At 36.5% G+C, this 21,587-nt stretch overlaps 2 pseudogenes; both read left to right on the top strand.

The window, feature by feature from the left end:
* Positions 1-21,587, top strand: part of LOC122145497 — a 643,912-nt pseudogene that overhangs the window by 606,704 nt on the left and 15,621 nt on the right.
* LOC109059391 lies at positions 10,255-20,148 on the top strand (annotated as a pseudogene).

The raw sequence follows: 21,587 nt of genomic DNA, 5'->3' as shown, positions 1-21,587 counted from the left end.
CCCACCATGTTCCAATGTAAATCTGTGGTGAAAATGGAACGCAGCGCCCTGCTTCGTTTATTACACTGAGACATTTTACAATAAAATATGTTTGGGTCTTTTTATATTAAAAAAAACACTTGGGGGAATTGGTCTTGAGAAACATTTTGTTTTGCATTTTGCATTACTTAACCTTTTTTTTATTATTTTATTAGGCCCTATTATCATAATCACGGGATGTTTTAAATTAAGACAAGTTTAAAATTATTGTAAAACGGAACCTCTTTTTTTTTAATCAACTTTTTGAAATGCCATCTAATTTATATCTTCTTAAACATTCATTATTTCAATGCTGGGATCACTAAAATTTATGGACTTGATTGGGTTTAAAAAATTTTGGAGGGATTAGTCCGGAATCTTAAGGCTCTTTTCCTCCAAAACTGTTTCTTTTATTACAAATGTTTTACTGAAAGTTTTTTTTTTTTTTTTGAGACATTTATTTTTAAAGGTTGTTATCAAGTCTAGGAATCTACTGATAATTGCAAGTCAGACAATGTGGTTTTGTGTTTATTGAAAAAGTGTAATCTCTATTTTTGTTTTAAATCTGTACATCTTGGTAAATTGAAACGAACCCCGACACTAAATGGGGTTCCCTTTGGGTTACTATGTTTGTGAGACTGCCAACCTGGAATAAATGTACAAATCACCCTTTCCCCTAAAAAAAGGGGAATCTCCTTTAAGATTTGGCATGTATTGTAGCCTCCAACTCTTTTATTCAAGCATAAGACACTGTTTACCAATATGCCCATTTTTTAAAAGCAAATTTTTTTGTGATGTTTTAAACTCAGCTTAGCGAGCAATTTTTAAATTCAAACAGGAAAAAATACTTGGGACTAAAAGAATTGGGAACCTTTTCTTAATTAGTAAGTGTAAAAATATTATTATTATTATATTTTAATGTTTGGAAATTAAAGTGTTTTAAAAGTCAAAATCCAGGTTTCCTCAAATCTTGCCCTGGAGGACCAATCTGCTTTAGAGTTTAGCTACAAACCTGACAAAGTCCCTACCTGTGTTTTTCTAATGATCCTGAAGACATTGATAGTATGCTGAGTGTTTTGATTAGGGTTAGAGCTAAACTCTGCAGGAAAGTGGATTTCGAGGGCCAGATATGAGGATCCCTGTCAAAATCTCTCTCTTTCTCAAAGAGAGGGTTTTAAAGGCTCTCAGTAACCCAGTCTACCTTGTCTTCACTAATTAACTCAACCCTCATCAAAACAGCTCTTAGTCACACTAGACAAAAATTTTCAACACAGGATTAAAGCAACCTGTTTAGTTGTGATATTATTTCGAATATTGTACTAAGCAATATTTAAAAACGCTCTGACCACAGTGTCGTAAAATGCATTTGTTGCCAATCAGCAGTAAGGGGCGTGTTTAGTGATGATCGGGAGAGAGCGCTCAGTGCACAGGATGGTTATTAGCTGACGACTATAGATAGAAGAGAGATGGTGGATAAAAAACTGGGATATTTCAAGAAGAGCAAAAAATAATTTAAAAAAGGGTAACGTATCAGGCCGAGATGTAAGACCCCCCGTTGATATGGGAGCATCTTCCAGAGTGGAGAAACTAAAGAGCGGGAAGACCCGGAATCATACGCCGCGGATGGCTGCTTTGGTTTCAACACACCGGTTTAGTGGTGGCTTGTACTTGAATATGCTTGGGTGCAGCTTTCCGCTTGGTTTGTTTCATTTTGCATCTTATTGTCGTTGTCGCTTCCGCTATGATAAAACACATGGAGGTCCACATCTTTGATTGCCGGAAATTACCATATGTAACAACACCTCGCTTTCCACTTGATGATATCCATTATACCCCTCGGCCGGCAGGCTATAGCAAGAATTCCACATCGTCGCTGCACGGTTGTTGTTGTATGAACGTAGGTGGGGCGGATTTATCGAAATAGGTTTGAGATTCTGGTTAGTATTGTGCGTGTTTTGTTTTGGTGCTTTTTCATATATCAACATTGTTTTGGCAAATTTTTCTTAGTGCACTCTTGAAGTAGGTCCACACAAACACACTCAGACAAAAAAATGCACAGCGAGCGCACACACCAGCACAACAGTTGATGTAGATTTTGCAAACATGCTGCAATACAATGTACACATCAGATTTGTTTTTTTCGTTTTGTTTTTTTCTGCAAAAAAAAAATCTATACTTTCCGAGTCAAAAAGATATATGCACTTTTTCACACAATATTTTACATATTTAATAAAACTGCGGCAGCCAGATAAATGCCTTACGACTCACAATAGTGGAAGCCATTACTCAGAGAGCCTAAGTTTCCATAATTATTTTACTAAATCTACCATTTGTCCACAGTACTTAGATCATTTAATATACTTTTTAGGTCCTGCCCATCTTGAGCGAACAAAAATCTCCTAACTGTATACGCTCACATTCTAAACAGCAAGCAAAGTGACCGTTATTTGTATTTTTATTATAGTGCTTTAAACCAAATGGTATTGTGTCAACAGCAACTGACAACCCTAATTATGAAAACAGTGTGTCGAATACTGCAAAAGACAGTTCAAAGCAGTTCATCATTGAATTCATTAATGTCAGCAATCCGGCTCAGTTTCAGGGTTCAGATTAGCTTTTCAATCATTGCAATCAAGTCAAAAGCCAAAGTAAATCAAAATTCAGGGTGACTCTTTGTCTCTCACACAACAGAGTATGATAGAAAAGGACGTGGGATCTAAACGAGCGCCGGGACTCACGCGATGGCTGAGAAGCAACAGAGGCGACAGTGGCAAGGAGACCAAAAACTTCCATCGCTGTGACAGAATGGATGAAAAAAACCGTGGGGAGAAACCAGTCTCAAGGGTCGGCGGGGGGAGGTCCAGTTCTCCTCTGACCAGAACGAAATCAGCATTTCAATCCAGGCTGAGCAAAGTCAGATGGTGCAGAAGAATAATCTTTTATCCTGTGGTCTTTGTCCCGTGGTCGTCTGAGACAAGGTCTTTACAGGGGATCTGTCCATCTGGGCTCTAGGTCCCTGGTCTCCGCTGGCTTTCAGTCTGTGTAGAGGGCCTTTCTAGGTGCTGATTCCACCATCTGGGCTGGATACATACTGGATCCGGGTGTGACTCAGTGACCATCGATCTGGATACAGGACTGGATCTTGTGGCTACGGTGACCTCGCATAAGATAGAAACAGACTATATTACATATTGTAACCCTCTCATCTCCCGGGTCTTTCACCGCTAAACCTCGCCTCTACCTCCGATGGGCCGCAAACCTGGGTCGGCCTGGGAGGCGAACGCACTAACAGGATGCTAAATGACTGCAGCACACTAGTGTCTGTCGCTAGTGCTTCTCGTGAGATCGTGAGTGAGGTTTACTGCACAGCAGCCTACTCTCTGGCTCCGTTAAAGAAAGATGGTCATTCTTCTAATGATGTAGCAAGTACATCAGTGTTTGGGAAGGTGTTCCTGGTTTTACCGGTTTCCCTGTTAATGCAGCCTACAAATCCTTTAACCGATTTGGACATTAGAAGCGTATTAGTGTGTTTATGTGTTAAACCAGCGTTAAAGAGATGGGTCTTTAATCGAAGAATTTAAAACTGCAAGAGTGTTTCTTCCTGCCTCCCGAACAATGTTAGGTAGGTTATTCCAGATGTTTTAGGCACTAAATAGGAAAAGGTATCTGCCCGCCCGCAGTTGAGTTTTGATATTCTAGGTGATTATCCAAATTGCCAGAGTTTGAGAACCGCCGCAGACATGGAGCTCATTCAAATACTGAGTTGCTAAACCATTCAAGGGTCTTTGTAAAGGTATAAGCAAGATTTTAAAATCATATACGATGTTAACAGGTAGCCAGTGCTGTGTTTGACCGAACCGAGCTAATATGATCATGTCTTCCTGGTTCTAGTAAGAACTCTAGCTGCGGCATGTTTGGACTAGATGGAGTTTGTTTATTAACATTGCAGAACAACACACCCAATAGAGCCATTAACAATAGTCTAAACCTTGAGGTCGTAAACGCAATTTTAACATTTCTGCATTTGACATTGATTAGCATAGGCCGTAATTTAGATAATATTTTTGAGATGGAAAAATGCAGTTTTTTACAAAATGCTAGAAAGTGGCTTTCTAAGGAAAGAATTGCTTTAATCAAATAGCAACACCTAGGTCCCCTAACTGAAGGACTAAGAATTGACAGAGCAGCCAGCAAGTCTTAAGACAGTGTTTTCTAGGTTATTAGCATGCAGAGTTTTTAGTTTCTATAATTAACAACCCGTTTTTTTTTTTCAGAATTTAGCCATTAAGAAATTACTCGTTTATCCCAGTTTTTTTTATATCGACTAATGCATTCCCGCTAGTTTTTCAAATGGGTAGTGTTTCGTCCAGATCCGAAAGAAATATGGAGCTTGAGTATCATCAGCATAACAGTGAAAGCTAAACCACTGTGAATTCCTGATGATATCTCCCAAGGGGTAACATGTAAAGTGTTAAGAGTAACGGCCCTAGTACTGGAGCCTTGGCGGTACTCCATACTACTGCACTTTGTGAACGATATGATACCTCTTTCATTCACTGCTACTAATTTGGATGGCGGTCATATACGTACGATTTAAACCATGCTAATGCACTTCCATTACTGCCAACAAAGTGTTCTGTCTAATGTCAAAAGAAATGTTGGTGGTCAATAGTGTGCGAACCCGCAGCACTAAGATACAATAGCACTAATAGAGAGATACAACCACGATCACATGATAAGAGCAGGTCAGCTTGTAACTCCTAATTTGAGCGTCTCACACACTATGATACGGTCTAAATCCTGACTGCGAAATCCTCACAGATACCATTTTTTATCTAAGAAGAAGTATATTGTGTGTAGACTACCTTTTCTAGTATCTTGGACAGAAAAGGGAAGATTCGAGATTGGTCCGTAATTAACTACTTTCTTTCTGGTCAAGTTGTGTTTTTTTGATGAGAACTGACTTAATATACAGCCAGTTTGAAGGTTTTTTGGGGATATATCCTAATGACAATGATTGAATTAATAATAGTCAGAAGAGGATCCTATGACTTCTGGAAGCACCTCTTTTAGTAAGGCACTTATATGGAATAAGGTCTAACAGGTTGTTGGGTTAAATGCTATTTAACAAGTTTATACAATTCTTCCTCTCTATAACAGAGAATGAGTGGAATTGTTCCTCAGGCGATCTATAGCATGCTTATCTGATGGGATACTATAGCTGACGGCTGCATGGTTACAATTTTATCTCTCAAAGAGCAGCAGGGGCAGCATCATATCCAAACTAGTACTGCTGTTTCATGTCAAATATGATGTTTAATTTAATGTATTTTCATTGCATACTACATATTTGCAAACTCATTATGTATGCCTCAATATTCAACATTTTCCAGATAATATTTTAAATAATTAAATGCATTAGTACAATGCCCTCTTTAAGAGTTAATATTTAATTCAGAATAGAATATGTTTATGTTTTTATTGCACTGAGTTAAATTATGACTCTGAAGCCCGCAGTGAAGGCGCTTAAACTCAGTGCTGGCATCACTTCACAGCAGTCACAGTTACAGGACCAAGAGTGCAATGAAATGTAATGAAATATGACCTAGGAATAACAACACTCACTGTTTTGTGTTTCACATCAGAGATGTAAATATTGTCCAGCCTGAATATCTAAATGTGGTGTGAACATAAGCAAAATGGAGTAGGACTGTGTTTACATGCAAACATATTCGTGTTTATAAACAACCAAAAAATATACAGTAAAACTGTCAGGAGTATGTAATGAAACAAGTTTTCCTCAAAGAGTAAGAATTCAACTCAACCTTCATCAATCAGCTCATTAGAGTTGATTGTTTCAGCGCCAGATAAAAGTGGCTCCAAAGAAAAATATAAAAATGATTTTCAAATTATGTTATGCTGCCCACCTATAACATTAAAACAACTTTTTTAGTTTTAGAAATTTTCATAATATAAAATAATTATAGGTAATTTTGTTAATTAAGGGCCATATTCACATTTACTAATACTCATCACAAACATAAATATGAAAATTTGGGGAAAATGATGGAAAAGTACACAAATATAGAGGAAAATGAAATATTGAAATAGGGTGTTTTTAGAGTAATAAACAAATGAAGTGACGTGTTGAATGACGGATGAGAGCAGATATAATCCTCACATAGTTTGAAGCTGCAGACAGAAACATCAGACTCAGAACAGAAACACACCACCTCTAAAGGTAAGAACAACTCACATCTTCATTCTTTAACTAGCATTAAGCTTTGAGATGTTGATATTACCTATTCGTATATATGATAATAGTATACTGTTAAGAGTATTCTGAGTTTTTTAAAGTGTTTCTTCCTCAGAATGGAGCAAGCTCTATATTTCAGCCCTTCTTCTTATTGGTGAGTGTTGTGGTTTTTGTTATTTATGGTTTCTAGTTTCATTAGGTTGATCCTATTAATAAAGCATTGTAGTAAATTTAAGCTCAAGGGAAATGTATATAAAATAATTACAATTTGATTATGATTAATTTACAATTATTTATATGAGCTGCCAGTAGTAACTGTAGGCGAATTTAATTTGCTATCACTAATCTGTTCGTCCAGTGAACCCTAATATGCATTTCATGTCAACTCTGGCTGTTTCCACGTGCCACAGAAAATACTTTCATACAGTATTAATGCATTAGAGCATGTAGCAAAATCAGAATCGTAAAGGGACATTGATTTGTAAGGCAGAATCAGTAACCTCATTTAAAATTTGTCCCAATAGTTTTTTTATTAACTAAACTTTAACGCAAGCTAGTATAATAAACAAACAACATACACACAGCTACATACATACATACAATTCACTGCAGCTCATACAGGGGAAAGGGCAAAATGAGATTTGATGGATGATTCCATCAGGGGGGGAAAAAAAAACACAGAGAATGAGAGCTATGAAAAGAGTCAGTTAAACCATCATCGGCCATTTATAACATGGTCTATAGCTTATACTAAACTTCTTGTTTCGTTTAGTGTTAAAGTATGATACGTGCATTTCCTTGGCCTGAAATCAGTGTTTGGATGCAAAGTCTTGATCGTTTGGAGGTTCGGTGATGTAGGCGTCGCGATCGATGCACGTTTTTCCCGGATTTGAAGAAGTGGATGAATACCAAAGATGTCCTGACTCAATGGTGATTGGGAGTTTCTTCCCAGTGGAAAGTGAAAAGAACTAAGAGAGATGTCAGCTGAGATCCTAAGATCTTTGGTCAATGGAAAGTCAAGGCACGAGCCTGGCGCAGACTTAGTGGGTTCAAGAGAGTTCTAGCTCATCCTTCTCATCCCTTAGGATTTAAAAGAAACCGCAGACCTAAGGCTCACTGATGTGAGACCTGATAAGGTTCTGAGCATGTTCACGCCTCTCAGGATGGACTTGTCCAATGATACAAGGCTGAAAATTCCAAGAGGGTTGGTTGGAACGAATGAAGAGTTTTCCAACCCTTTGGTGTGAAAGCATGGCCGTTTGCAAATGGAACTTGAGTGGGGTTTCAACGAGAAGAATCTTCAAGATTCTTAGAAACACTAATATATTGTTACCAACAGATAATAGACACTCTCATGTTAGATCATCAGAGACAAATTCCCATAGATAGTACACATGGGTACTGTACATATCGGTAAAATTTACATGAACGACGTAGTTGTCTATCACAAGCCATTGCAAATAAATAAAACAGTAATACAGGGTGCACAAAAGACATAGTATACACACTGACCTTAAGTATATGTGTGTGTTCATTTCAACGAAAGGGGTCTCTATGAATTCCTTATGAGAGAGAGTTCATTTTTAACGTGGCAGTATTGTTCAGAGAGAACTCCCTCCACATACTCCTTCACCATGTCGAAAGTTATTCTGGTCCTGGCTGTGGTGTCCTGGTTTGTCATGGTAACCAGGGGCCTGGAGTTCGTTCTCAGACATCCTGGCACCTAGTAGGTGTTTAGAGGGGTCTCTGTTGATCCTTTGTTAGCTAATGGAATACTTGATTTGTTACATCAAATGATAAACTTTTTTGTCTGCTTGGTGCAAAAATGCGAGCAGCATTAAAGCAGTGTCCGCTCTTTCACCAGCTCTTCTGCTCGTGAGCCCTCTCTGAATGTGTTTCAGCGTCAATAATCACTTTATAATGAAGGAAGAACCCCCTGGGACTGAAGCTCAGCAGTGATACTGACAGAGAGAAATACACAGATCTTGGCACACCCGCTGACAACATGATACCATGACAGAACGAGTCTGATGAAGATGTGTGACATGTTCAGTTTAGCCTGGATTTGGCTGCCGAAGACAGGGTCGTGATGAATGTGCGATGTGGTCTTCCCAGTGACCCTGCGCTCTATCTGAACTGGTCGACTGGACCACCAGAAAATACAATTGTTCTATTTATGAGAAATGGAGAATGGCCATGTTTGTGGATGTGATAAGTCCCTGACTTTCATCTGCAATTCACCAATAACATGTAGAGTGCAGTCTTCCCTACGTACATTGACAACAAACATTAATTTATAAAAAGATGTATCATATTCAGTTTTCAACCCTAGCTCCTGGAGGCCCACTTAGTCCTGTAAATGTTTATATCCAGCCTGTTTTCCGCTCATGATTTTCAGGTGAGGCCTGAATTGCTTCTTGATTAGGGTTGGGAGCTGAACTCCTGCAGGACCAGCGTCTCTCCAGAACTGAAGCTGGCCACTCCTGACCTCACTGTACACCAGTTCTGACACAAAAACTGAACTGCTTCTTCTTTTTAATGTAGGTCGATAAATATAGACAACTTGAAGTCAGTTTCTGAAGAGACAAACTGGAAAAAAGTATTTCATTGAAAGCTTGTTGATAATTTTGCTCTCTCATGGGATAACCTTGGAAATCTGTCATTAGAGATAATAGCTGTTGTTGTTTTTTCAGCAATATTTATGTTATGAATTCAAAATATCAATCTGTTGTTTTGGGAATGAATGAATGAATTAATTATTTGGATCAAATTTAACAGACATATAGTAGGGGTCAAAATTGATGTCTGGCCTAGGAAAATTGACATTTATCCAAAAGTTATTAAAACTGTATTAAAGATTTGTTAGCATATTGCATTGTTGAAAAGTGAAAAAGTGAAAGTCGTGACACTTTGCCAAGTATGGGTAACCCATACTCGGAATTGGTGCTCTGCATTTTAACCCCATCCAAGTGCACACACACAGCCAGTTGAGAAGTGAACACAACACACGTGAACCCACACACCCGGAGCAGTGGGCAGCTATATAAGTCCAGCGCCCGGGGAGCAAACTGGGGGTTCAGTGCCTTGCTCAAGGGCTACTCAGTCAGTCTGGGTATTTGAGGGTGGAAGAGAGCGCTGTTCATTCACTCCCTCGCCCACCTACAACTCCTGCCAGCACAGAGACTCAAACCTGCCACCTTCAGGTTACAAGTCCAACTCTCTAACCATTAGGCCACAGCTGCCCCCACTGTTGTGATTGAAGTCAATAGTTAATTTGTGACATTATTTCCTGGTCAGGGTGTCAGTACAAAGTTGTTATGAACACATACAAAAACGAGAAAGAACAAAGTATTAATAACTGATTATGTTGTGTTTTTCCTGTGAGCTATAATTATTTTGTGCAGAGAAATATCTTACCAGTTTGAGTTTTTTGTTCTTCTGTCATATTTAAAATAGTTGGTTTATCAAACATGTAAGTTCATTAATAACTAAAAGCACCTCCGGACATCATTTTCCGGACAGTCTGCCCCTTGGAGATTGTGATTCTCAGAAATTAGCCTTTTTAAGTAGATGTTTGAAACAAAATAAAATATTTTAGACATGGACTTGTGATCATTAGCTACAGAGTCTGTGATAAACCATCTGAACACCTTGAGCTGCGCAATACATTCAGCTTTCAGTATCTCAACACAAACCCTTAAATAAGTGAGCTTGCATAGGACACAATGTCAATAACGATTTAAGAGAAAATAAAAATTCTGGCTATAGGAGCAATGATCAAGGAAATTCACAAATGTTACTTAATGCTATATCTACAAAATCAGTCTTTGAATGTAATGTGTTTCTGATGTTTCCACTGCTGCTCCTGTTCACATCCAAACCATAAAGCAGGCTTAAGAATAATGAACAAACTGATTCATGAATCTATTTTTATGTGTTTTCTGAAAGCGAACACAAGACTCGTCTTTGTCAATCAGACGATGAAATGGAGAGATGCTCAGAGTTACTGCAGACAGAATCACACTGATCTGATCAGTGTGAGAAACCAGGATGAGAATCAACAGATTGAGAAGATCATGAATGACAGTCTGATATCTGAAGCTTGGATCGGTCTGTTTCAGGAGACTCATGGTCAGTGGTCAGATCAGAGTGAATCCTCATTCAGATACTGGATGTCTGCTGAACCTAATAATGTTGGAGGTAATGAAAAAATGTTACAGCTGTTAATCAGAATGCTCAGGGACGATGGATTGACATCACTTGCACCAACCTTACCAGTTTCCTTTTGTGTGTCATGAAGGTGAGTAGATCCTCACAAAACACACACACTCCATCATCACCTCCAGATCTCTTAAAGTTCCCGCTACATGTCTGACATGAACAAATTCATCTCCAGTGTTTGTTCTGCATGTGTTTTTGATCAGTCCTCTCTCTAGTCTCTGCTTGTGGTTTGTTTGGTTTCCAGATGAACTGATTGTGATCAGAGAGAATCTGACGTGGTCTGAAGCTCTGAGATACTGCAGACAGAATCATGTGGATCTGGTCTCGGTTCATTCAAAAGAGATTCAGCGTCGTGTGATGAACGTGGTTAAACTGGCGTCTACTGCGGAGGTGTGGTTGGGTTTTACATAACTACTAACTACTCCATGAACATGTGGCTCTGGGTGAGTGGAGAGAGCGTGTGCTATCAGGAACTGGGCTCCAGGGAACGGAACGAAACCGGAAAACTGTAAACTCGAGAAGAGAAAAGGAGAGCAGTTCAGTCTGGAGGAGATCAGCCGCTGGATCAGCCGTCCTGAAACTGACAAAACTCAACTTCATCTGCAGCAGATATTAAGAGTGAAGGACATGTGAATTGTTTGTTTTCTTGTTCACTTCTTTTTACACTTCATTATTTTCTCTCACTTACTTATATGTGATATTTTTTTCTTTGATAGCTTCTGAGTGAATCTGATTATTTGGTTTTAAAAGTGTCAAAGTCTTGCTTAAGTCTCAAAAGAATTATAATGACAAAATATGATATTATCAAAGTTTTCTAACATCAATGATTAATATTATTTAACTGTTAAAAACACTTACATGATGTGTTTTTAAGAATCTCTTGTATATCTGGTGTGGATAAATCTCTTTGTTTTGCACTAATCATATATTAGAAATGACTGCTTAATTGTGGTTCTGAGAGCAGCAGCTCTTGAGAGAAATCTTCTTTGTTTCTCAGCAGAATGACATCTGGTTAGTAATTGGAAAAGCAAAAGTAAAAGGTTGGGTTAAAATATATTGTTGTTTGATCCCAACAGGAAAGATCAAAACCATGACCATAAACACATGACAACAGAAGATCAGCTCAAATAAACTCATCTACAGCCAGTATTCTCGTCTCCTCACTATTTCCTGTTTTTTTTTTTTTCTAGATGTGACAATGAATTTCTACAGCCAGTATACAAACTGTAAACTTTACTTTTGATTGTTTGATTTATTAGGGTGATTTAGGATATATTGTCCCTTACAAAACATGCACATTTCAGCGTCCCTATGGCTTCGTCAGTCATGTATAATGATGGTAAGCGAGGTAGACAGTCTTCCCAGCTCTACAGCGCCCCACAATGTTCCAATGTAAATCTGTGGTGAAAAATGGGACTGCAGCGCCCTGCTTCGTTTATTAGACCGAGACGATTTCACAATAAAATGAATGTCTTTATTATACCTTATTATATTATATCACCCACCGCCGTAGAAAAACTAAATGGCGGTGGTTGAGACAGGTGTGCTTGCAGCTCTCTTACTGTATGGCTTTATTATCAGCCTTTGTGTAAATCCATCTTATACAAAGTTGAAGTTAATCTGAACACACTTGGTCTTCACTGAGGAACAAATATCCGTTTTGCATTGAAATGGTTTGCATTGGTTTCATTTAAACATTCGCAGCCTACTGCCAAAGATCACGGAGGTGTGTGAGCTGGCCAGGAAAATCAAGGCAAGTTATACTATGTTATCAGAAACATGGTGAGATTCTTATATTACTGACTCCGAAGTTGAAATTGAAAACTTTTGTTATCGTTCGCAAAGACCAGAACAGACAAGGGGGTGGGGTTTGCATATTTGTGAGGTCTAATATTGATTTTAATATAAGACAGGACGTGGTCAATGTTCACCTTGAAGCTGTGTGGATTGATATTTTGCTTCCAAAAAAGCAAACCAATTTTGTGTGGTGTTGTTTTATAGACCTCAAAATCAAAAATGACTCCATCCAAACCTTGGAATACCTTAGTGCAGTCATGATTTTCTAAAACCAGGAAGTCATTTTAATGGCAGATAATAATATTGATGTTTTGAATAGGCTACAGAAGGTCCACTATAGCCTACAATGGCTTTTGTGATTTTCTGAAAATGCATGGTCTAACTCAATTAATTAGCGTTCCAACCAGAATAACTGAGCATAGCCAACTGCTATTGACCACATCATTGTATCTGACACAAGTAAAATCCTACAAAGTGGTGTCATTGTGTATGGAATTAGTGACCATTTTTTAACCTACTGTACCAGGAAAGTCAAGAGAGCTCAGATTAAATGTCACAAATTTGTGATGAGCAGAAGTTAAAAGGCTATAATGTTAATAATTTTCAGGACATACTTAATAATATCAACTGGATGGAAATTACTAACATATGCGATGTTGATACAGCATGGGATTGTTTTCAATCTATTTTCTTGAAAACACTTGACAAGATAGCCCCATTAAAAGAGACCAGGATTAAACAAAGATCACAGCCTTGGATAAATAATGATATTTTGGACACCATTTACTTGAGGGATAAAATCTTAAGTGAGTTTAAAAGAACAAAACTGCCTGTTCTTTTTAAAGAATATAAAGTTCTTAGAAATAAGGTTCAGCCGAATGGTGGATGAGGCGAAAAATTATTTTTTTTATGTCTAAAATTGAGGAGCATAAAAAGGATCCCAAGAAATTATGGTCAACTCTTAGGCCTTTGGGATAAAAGAGAACCCTAAGCAAAAACAAGGTAAAATAGGCCTAGATATTAATGGGTCTATATGGTATGATAAAAAAGTGGTGGCAGATACTTTTTAATAGTTTTCTTCACAAAAATTGCAAGTAATCTGATGCAGAAGCTTCCATCTGCGTCAGGTGTTTTTTAGTGATCCACAGAGAGTGCATAAGTTTTATGAAGAAAAGGGAGTTCAGCCAAACACTTCTTATTTCAAACAAGTAACAGAGGAGCTGGTACTAAAAAAACTCAAAGGCCTAAATCTTTCCAAGGCTACGGGGTTTGACAACACCCCTGCCAGATTTCTTATGGATGCTGCTGAAATAATCACTCCTGTCATAACTTATCTTATTAATTTATCTATTGAAAAAAATCATTTCCCCAGTAAATTTAAGGTGGCAAGAGTGATACCTTTATATAAAAAGGGGCCCAAATCTCATACTGGAAATTTTCGCCCCTGTATCTATCTTGTGTTCAATATCAAAATTGTGGAAAGGATCATTTATGAGCAAATAGACAGTTATTTAGCAGAAACATAACCTTTTATTTGACTTCCAATCAGGTTTTAGAAAGGCCCATTCCACTGATACCTGTCTGCTTTATCTTACAGACTTTATTAGGAAAGAGGTAGAAAAGGGGAATTATTGTGGCATGGTGTTAATAGACCTTCAAAAGGCCTTTGATACGGTTCAGTATGATGTCCTTTTGAACAAACTAAAAGCCCTAGGATTTTCTCCTGCATCTCTTCAGTGGGTGATGTCATACCTGGTGGGCAGAGAACAGGTGGTAGATGTGGAAGGGTCCTTGTCCTCACCACTTAAATTAACTTGCGGAGTTCCCCAGGGGAGTATTTTGGGTCCTCTTTTGTTTCTATTATATGTCAATGATATGTCGTCAGCTATAAACTGTAATTTGTTTTTATTTGCAGATGACTCAGCTATTCTAGTCTCTCATAAAGACAAATCAGAGGTGGAAAGGCTGCTTAGTTCAGAACTAGTTAACCTCAGTGTTTGGCTAACAGACAACAAGTTGTCTATCCACCTTGGCAAAACAGAGTCAATTCTTTTTGGGTCCAGAGATAAACTGAAAAAGGCTATGGGATTTAGGGTAGTCGTAGGTATTGTTGAAATTACAGCCAAGGAAGCAGTTACTTACTTGGGCTGTATATTATATAACAAACTATCAGGGGAGCTTATGGCAATTATCGCATAGGTAAGCCAAAGGACAAAGTTCCTGGCAAGAATATCCAGCCTCTTAGATAGTAAAACATTAAAAATCCTGGCTGATGTGCTTGTTCAATGTCATCTTGACTATGCCTGTACATCTTGGTACACAGGCACTACTAAAGGTCTTAAAGACAAGCTACAGATCTGTCAAAATAAGACTAATCAGAATGATCCTTAAATTACATCCTAGAACTCATCTTCTTACTAAACATTTCTCAAGTCTTGGGTGGCTCAGAGTGGAGGAGAGGGTTTCTCAACTTAAACTGTGTTTAGTTTATGAGATAAGAAATAATCTGGCACCCAAGTATTTATGTGATTACTTTTCAAAAATTAGTGATACGCACAATTACTGCACCATGGGGAGTTCCACAGATTACAGGCCATGCCGCTTTAAGAGCTGTGTGGGAAAGTACTCTTTCCTATACTCTGCAGCTGTCCTGTGGAATGGTTTACCTTTTAACCTTAAACAGTTGTGCTCTTCCTATTATCATTTTAAATCTTCAATAAAAAATTGGTTATTAAACTTATAAAGAGAAAAAAAAAGAAAAGAAAAAAGTAAGCAAATAGAAATCCTTGAAGTAGTAGGAATACTGTATTGTCTGCTTGTGTGTCTGCTTGTCTTTTGGGAATTTAGTCTTTGTTTATCCTTTTGAACACTTCGTGTTGATTGTTGTTGTTCAATAAATTATTCAATCAATCAATCAATCAATCAATATTAAAATAATAATAATAATAAAAATAAAAAAAAAAACCTTGGAGGAATTGGTCTAAAGAAGCATTTGTTTTTAACACAGAAGTCATTTGTAGAGAAGATACATTGCTTACCTTTCAGTTTTTTTTTTCTTTTCTTTTTCTTTTTTTCTTTTTTTTTTATGTAGGCCTATTAGTAATCATAATCACGGGATTGTTTTAAATTAAGACAAGATTAACATGATGCATTATTGCAGAGCCTCTTTTTAATCCCCTTTTTGAAATGCCATCTAATGTATCGTCTTCTTTAATCATTCATTTGTTCAATGCTGGGATCACTAAAATTATGGATTTGATTGATTTAACAAAAGGCCAGTGGTGAACAACACATGCACTTGCACAAGAAGTTGGACTCCAGTTAGAATTGTGGAGGGATAAGTCAGGAATCTTAAGGCCTTTTTTTCTTATTTTTTGATTTCTTTAATTACAAATGTTCTATTGAAAGTTTTTTTTTTTTTTTTTTTTTCAGACATTTATTTTTAAGATTGTTCTCAAGTCTAGGAATCTACTGATATTGCAAATCAGACAATTTTGGTTTTGTGTTGTATTGTCATATTTGTGTTAAATCTGTACATCTTGGACAATTGAAACGAAGACCAGACACTAAAATCCATTTCTCACAGTACTTAGATCCTTTATACTTTTAGGTCCTGTCAAACGTGAGATAAAATCTCCTAACTGTATAAGCTCACATTCTAACAGCAAGCAAAGAGCAGCATCATATCCATCTAGTACTGCTGTTCAGGTCAACATGCTGTGTTTACTTTAATAGACTTCATTGCATACTACTTATTTAGCTAAATTTAGTATGTATGCTCAATATTCACATTTTCCAGATAATATTTTAATAACATGCATTAGTACAATGATTATTTAAGAGTTTATATTTAATTCAGGAAATAATATGTTTAGTCTTTATTGCAGTGAGTTAAATTATGACTCCGAAGCAGCAGCAATGAAGGCAGTTAAACTCAGATGTTAAACTCACTTGAACTTAAACAGTTACAGGAACAAGAGTGAATGAAGTGTAATGAAATATGACTAGAATAATAACACTCACTGTTTGTTTCACGTCAGAGATGCAAATATTGTCCAGCCTGAATATCTAAATGTGGCATGGACATAAGCAAATGGATGAGGATGTGTTTACATGCAAACATATTCGTGTTTATAAACAACCAAAAAATATACAGTAAACAGCAGCAGTATGAAACGAAACAAAACTAGACTTTTCACAAAGAAAAGAATTATAAACACTGAGGATGTGTTTACATTATATATATATATATATATATATATATATATATATATATATATATATATATACATATCATATATATATATATATATAAAAATCATTGCATTCCATCCAGTCACAATCAAGTATTTAGACAGAGAAAAACAGAAACATTTCTTCTGAAACAGAAACAGATGATGTTGTTATTATTGGGATAATGAGACTCTTGCCTAACATTATAAATAGACCTCAGGAGAATAAATACACAATATGACCAGAGTCTTCATCTCATCTGTGTTGCTCAAGTCTGCTGTGGTCTCGTCTTCATCACCAGGGGTCTGAGCTCTCAGAAGAGGGGGAGAAAAACATAAGGGAAGAATCTCTCCTTCCTCTTTGTCTTGTCCCTTTTTTTTTTTTTTTTTTTTTTACTCTCAGTAACCAATATCACCTGTCTTCACTAATTAACTGAACCTTCGTCAATCAGCTCATTAGTGTTGTTTGTTTCAGCACCAGATAAAAAGTGGCCCAACAAAAAAATATAAAAATGAATTTCAAATTATGTTATACTGCCCACCTATAACATTTAAAACAGCTTTTTAGTTGTGAACGTTAAAATATAAATAAATAGTTTTCATAATATACATAATATATGTAATTTTGTTAAGGTCCATATACACATTTACTAATACTGACTGATCACAAACATCAATATGCAAATTAGGGAAAGTGATGGACAAGTACACAAATATAGAGGAAATGAAATATGAAATGGGGTTTTAGAATAATAAAACAAATGAAGTGACGTGCTAAATGAGGGATGAGAGCAGATATAATAATCACGTAGTTTGAAGATGCAGACAGAAACATCAGACTCAGAACAGAAAACACACCACCTCTAAAGTAAGAACAACTCACATCTTCATTCTTTAACTAGAATTAGACTTTGATATGTTAATATTATCTATTATATATATGATAATATTATATGTTAAGAGTATCTGAGTTTTTCAATGTATTTCTTCCTCAGAAATGGAGCAAGCTCTATATTTCATTCTTCTTCTCATTGGTGAGTGTTTGTGGTTTTATTTCTGGTTTCTAGTTTTCATTAGGTTTGATCCTGTTATGAAAAGCATTAAAGCAGCGTCTCTCTTTCACAGCTCTCTGCTCCGTATCTGAATGTGTTCAGCGTCAATATCACTTTATAAATCAGAAGAAGACCTGGACTGAAGCTCAGAGATACTGCAGAGAGAAATACACAGATCTGGCCACCGTTGACAACATGAACAACATGAACGAGCTGAAGAATTATAAGGAACATGTCTGGATTGGGCTGCAGAAGACGGGTCGTGATGAATGGCAGTGGTCTTCAGGTGAACCTGTGCTCTATCTGAACTGGGCGACTGGACATCCAGAAAATAACAATTGTTCTATGATGAGAAATGGAGAATGGCATGATGAGGGATGTGATAAGTCCCTGACTTTCATCTGCAATTCATCCAATAACAGTGAGTGCATCTCCCTACATTGACAACAAACATTAATTTATAAAAAAGATGCATCATATTCAGTTTTCAACCCTTCTCCTGGAGGCCCACTGTCCTGTAAAGTTTATATCCAGCCTGTTTCAGCTCGTGATTTTCAGGTGATCCTGAAGAGCTTTGATTAGGGTTGGAGCTGAACTTTGCAGGACAGCGGCTCTCCAGAACCGAAGCTGGCCACTCCTGACCTCAGCCACATTTAGTTCTGTTGATGTCTGGCCTAGGAAAAGTGACATTAAACTTTATTCATATGTTAGTAAAGCTGTATTCAAGATTTTGTTAGCATATTGCTTTGTTGTGATTGAAGTCAATAGTTAATTTGTGATAAAACAATGAAACATGGTAAATTGTGTGGACATTATTTCCTGGTCAGTGTGTCATACAAATTAATTATGAACACATACAAAAACGAGAAAGAACAAAGTATTAATAACTGATAATGTTTTGTTTTTCTGTGCACTAAAATTATATTGGTCTGATTATTTTGTCCAAGAAATGTGTTATTTTGTTTTTATTTTTTTGTTTTTATTTGTTGTTTTAAGTTGTTTATGTAATGTTATTTATTTTGTCCGAGAAATATCTTAACTAGTTTAAGTGTTTTGTATCTATATATATATATATATATATATATTTATATATATATATATATATATTAGTCTAGAATCCAACATTGTGAATTGAATTTTTTCCAACATATTTCTAAGCATGAGTTCAGTAACAGATTTACCTGGAGCAGAACATCATCACCTGTTTGATGTTTCTCTCATAAAGCTCTTTGTGTCTGAATCCAGTATTTTAGAGAAACGTGTAGGGAAATGTAGTGGAGAAATAGAAAATGGCAATAAAATGATCAAGTAAATTCACAAATTTTACTTAATGCTATATCAACAAAATCAGTCTTTGAATGTAATGTGTTTCTGATGTTTCCACCGCTGCTCCTGTTCACATCCAAACCATAAAGCAGCTTAAGAATAATGAACAAACTGATTCATGAATCTATTTTTATGTGTTTTCTGAAAGCGAACACAAGACTCGTCTTTGTCAATCAGACGATGAAATGGAGAGATGCTCAGAGTTACTGCAGACAGAATCACACTGATCTGGTCAGAGTGAGAAACCAGGATGAGAATCAACAGATTGAGAAGATCATGAATGACAGTCTGATATCTGAAGCTTGGTTCGGTCTGTTCAGAGTCAGAGACTCATGGCAGTGGTCAGATCAGAGTGAATCCTCATTCAGATACTGGATGTCGCTGCTGAACCTAATAATGTTTGGAGGTAATGAAAAATGTACAGCTGTTGAAAAAGAGCGCTCAAGGACGATGGATTGACATCTCCTGCACCAACACATATCCTTTTGTGTGTCATGAAGGTGAGTAGATCTTCACAAAAACACACACAATCCATCATCACCTCCAGATCCTCTTAAAGTTCCCGCTACATGTCTGACATGACAAATTCATCCCCAGTGTTTGTTCTGCATGTTGTTTTTTTGATCAGTCTCTCTCTAGTATCTGCTTGTGCTTTGTTTGGTTTCCAGATAAACTGATTGTGATCAGAGAGAATCTGACGTGGTCTGAAGCTCTGAGATACTGCAGACAGAATCATGTGGATCTGGTCTCGGTTCATTCAGAAGAGATTCAGCGTGAGGTGATGAACGTGATTAAACTGGCGTCTACTGCGGAGGTGTGGTTGGGTTTACGTTACTCTCACATTTTGGGCATCTGGTTCTGGGTGAGTGGAGAGACTGTGTGCTATCAGAACTGGGCTCCAGGGAACGGTACATCAGAGGAGGACTGTGAACACACAGTGAGATCTGGAGCAGTTCAGTCTGGAGGAGATCAGCGCTGGATCAGCCGTCCTGAAACTGACAAACTCAACTTCATCTGCAGCAGATATTAAGAGTGAAAGGATACACAGAGCTTTCATGTAAGAAAAGTGCTTGTGTGTTCACTTCCTTTAACTTCATTTTCATTCATCACTTTGTTAAACAATAATTTTTCATATAATAACTTTAGTCTCAGCAGGTAGTCGCAGCAGTGGTGAATCTTTTGCTCAGATGCTTTTTGTTTGTTTGTTTGTTTGATTTTTGTTCAATTATATTCTTCAGTAAGCTGTTATTGAGCTGTAAATGGTCTGATTTGTTCTGTTGAGGGTCTGGTTTTCTCCAGGTAGATGAATTTCTGTTGATGCATCAGTGTGATTCCTGTGGGTTCAATTGTTCCATTTTAAGAGTTGAGCTGTAAATGATCGCTATTAACATCTTTTTCTTTGACAAAACTCTGTCTTTTATTTGTTTGTTTACTAACTTCAAAATTATCAGACGTTAATCTGTTAATTGAATTTTGTGAGGGGTCAAAGAGCATCATATACTCATCATTGGATATACATTTATAATGTTTCCTTCTTTTATATTATGAGATAATTTATGAATTTAAGCTTTAAATTTATGATTTAAGGGTCTCAATTTGCTGGTGTGGTACTACTTCTCTTTTTCTTATATTACATTTAATGTATTAATCATGTCTTTAGATTAGAAATGACTGGTTGAATGTGAGTTAACGAACACATGCCTAAGCTCAGTGAAATATTGTTTATTCTCAAAGGTGTGAAAATTGGGTATAAAATATTTACAATCCTTTTGTGCTAAACATAAAAGAATATGTCAACAACAGCAGCTCAAATAAACTACAACCAGCAATCTCATCTCTTGACTCTTTCCCAACATCAGAATGATCATTAAATTATAAAATCCAACATAAAGTTTTAAATCCTATTTAAAATTTGAGGCATAGTGTAACTTTCCTGTTGTTACCTAGTTTTGTTAAAAGGGAGCTGATAAACAAGCACAATTAAACATTATATACATTTATTATTGCAAATGTTTACAATTTGCTTCCCATGATGATAACAAACATTTAATCGACATATATTTTTTAAAATATTTCAGATAGCTTTGTAAAAAAATAAACACAAGTTTTGCATTTTATATATTTATTTTTTGTTTTGTATATTTTTGGATTTTAGGAGTCAAAGTAATATGGCTAACAGATTAATAAGACTGAATGTAATGGAATGGAATATTACAATAACAACTAGATATGTAAAGTTTGATGTCAAACTTTAAAGTTGGCTTGAAAAAGCCAGGCCAGAAAGTTTGAAAAAATTGTAATAGCTTTAAGTAGCTCTACAGTTTTAAAATTTTAATGTTCTGAAGGCAATATAAGATAGATAGATAGATAGATAGATAGATAGACAGACAGACAGACAGATAGTTAGATAGATAGATAGATAGATAGATAGATAGATAGATAGACAGACAGACAGACAGACAGATAGATAGATAGATAGATAGATAGATAGATAGATAGAGTAGATAGATAGATAGATAGATAGACAGACAGACAGACAGACAGATTAGATAGATAGATAGATAGATAGATAGATAGATAGATAGATAGATAGATAGATAGATATATAGATAGATAGATAGATAGATACAGACAGACAGATAGATAGATAGATAGATAGATAGACAGACAGACAGACAGATTGGA

This window comes from Cyprinus carpio, chromosome A7 (assembly GCF_018340385.1).
Source record: "Cyprinus carpio isolate SPL01 chromosome A7, ASM1834038v1, whole genome shotgun sequence".
NCBI lineage: Eukaryota > Metazoa > Chordata > Actinopteri > Cypriniformes > Cyprinidae > Cyprinus > Cyprinus carpio.
The sequence above is the reverse complement of the archived record's forward strand: the minus strand, read 5'-3'. Positions and strand labels throughout refer to the sequence as shown.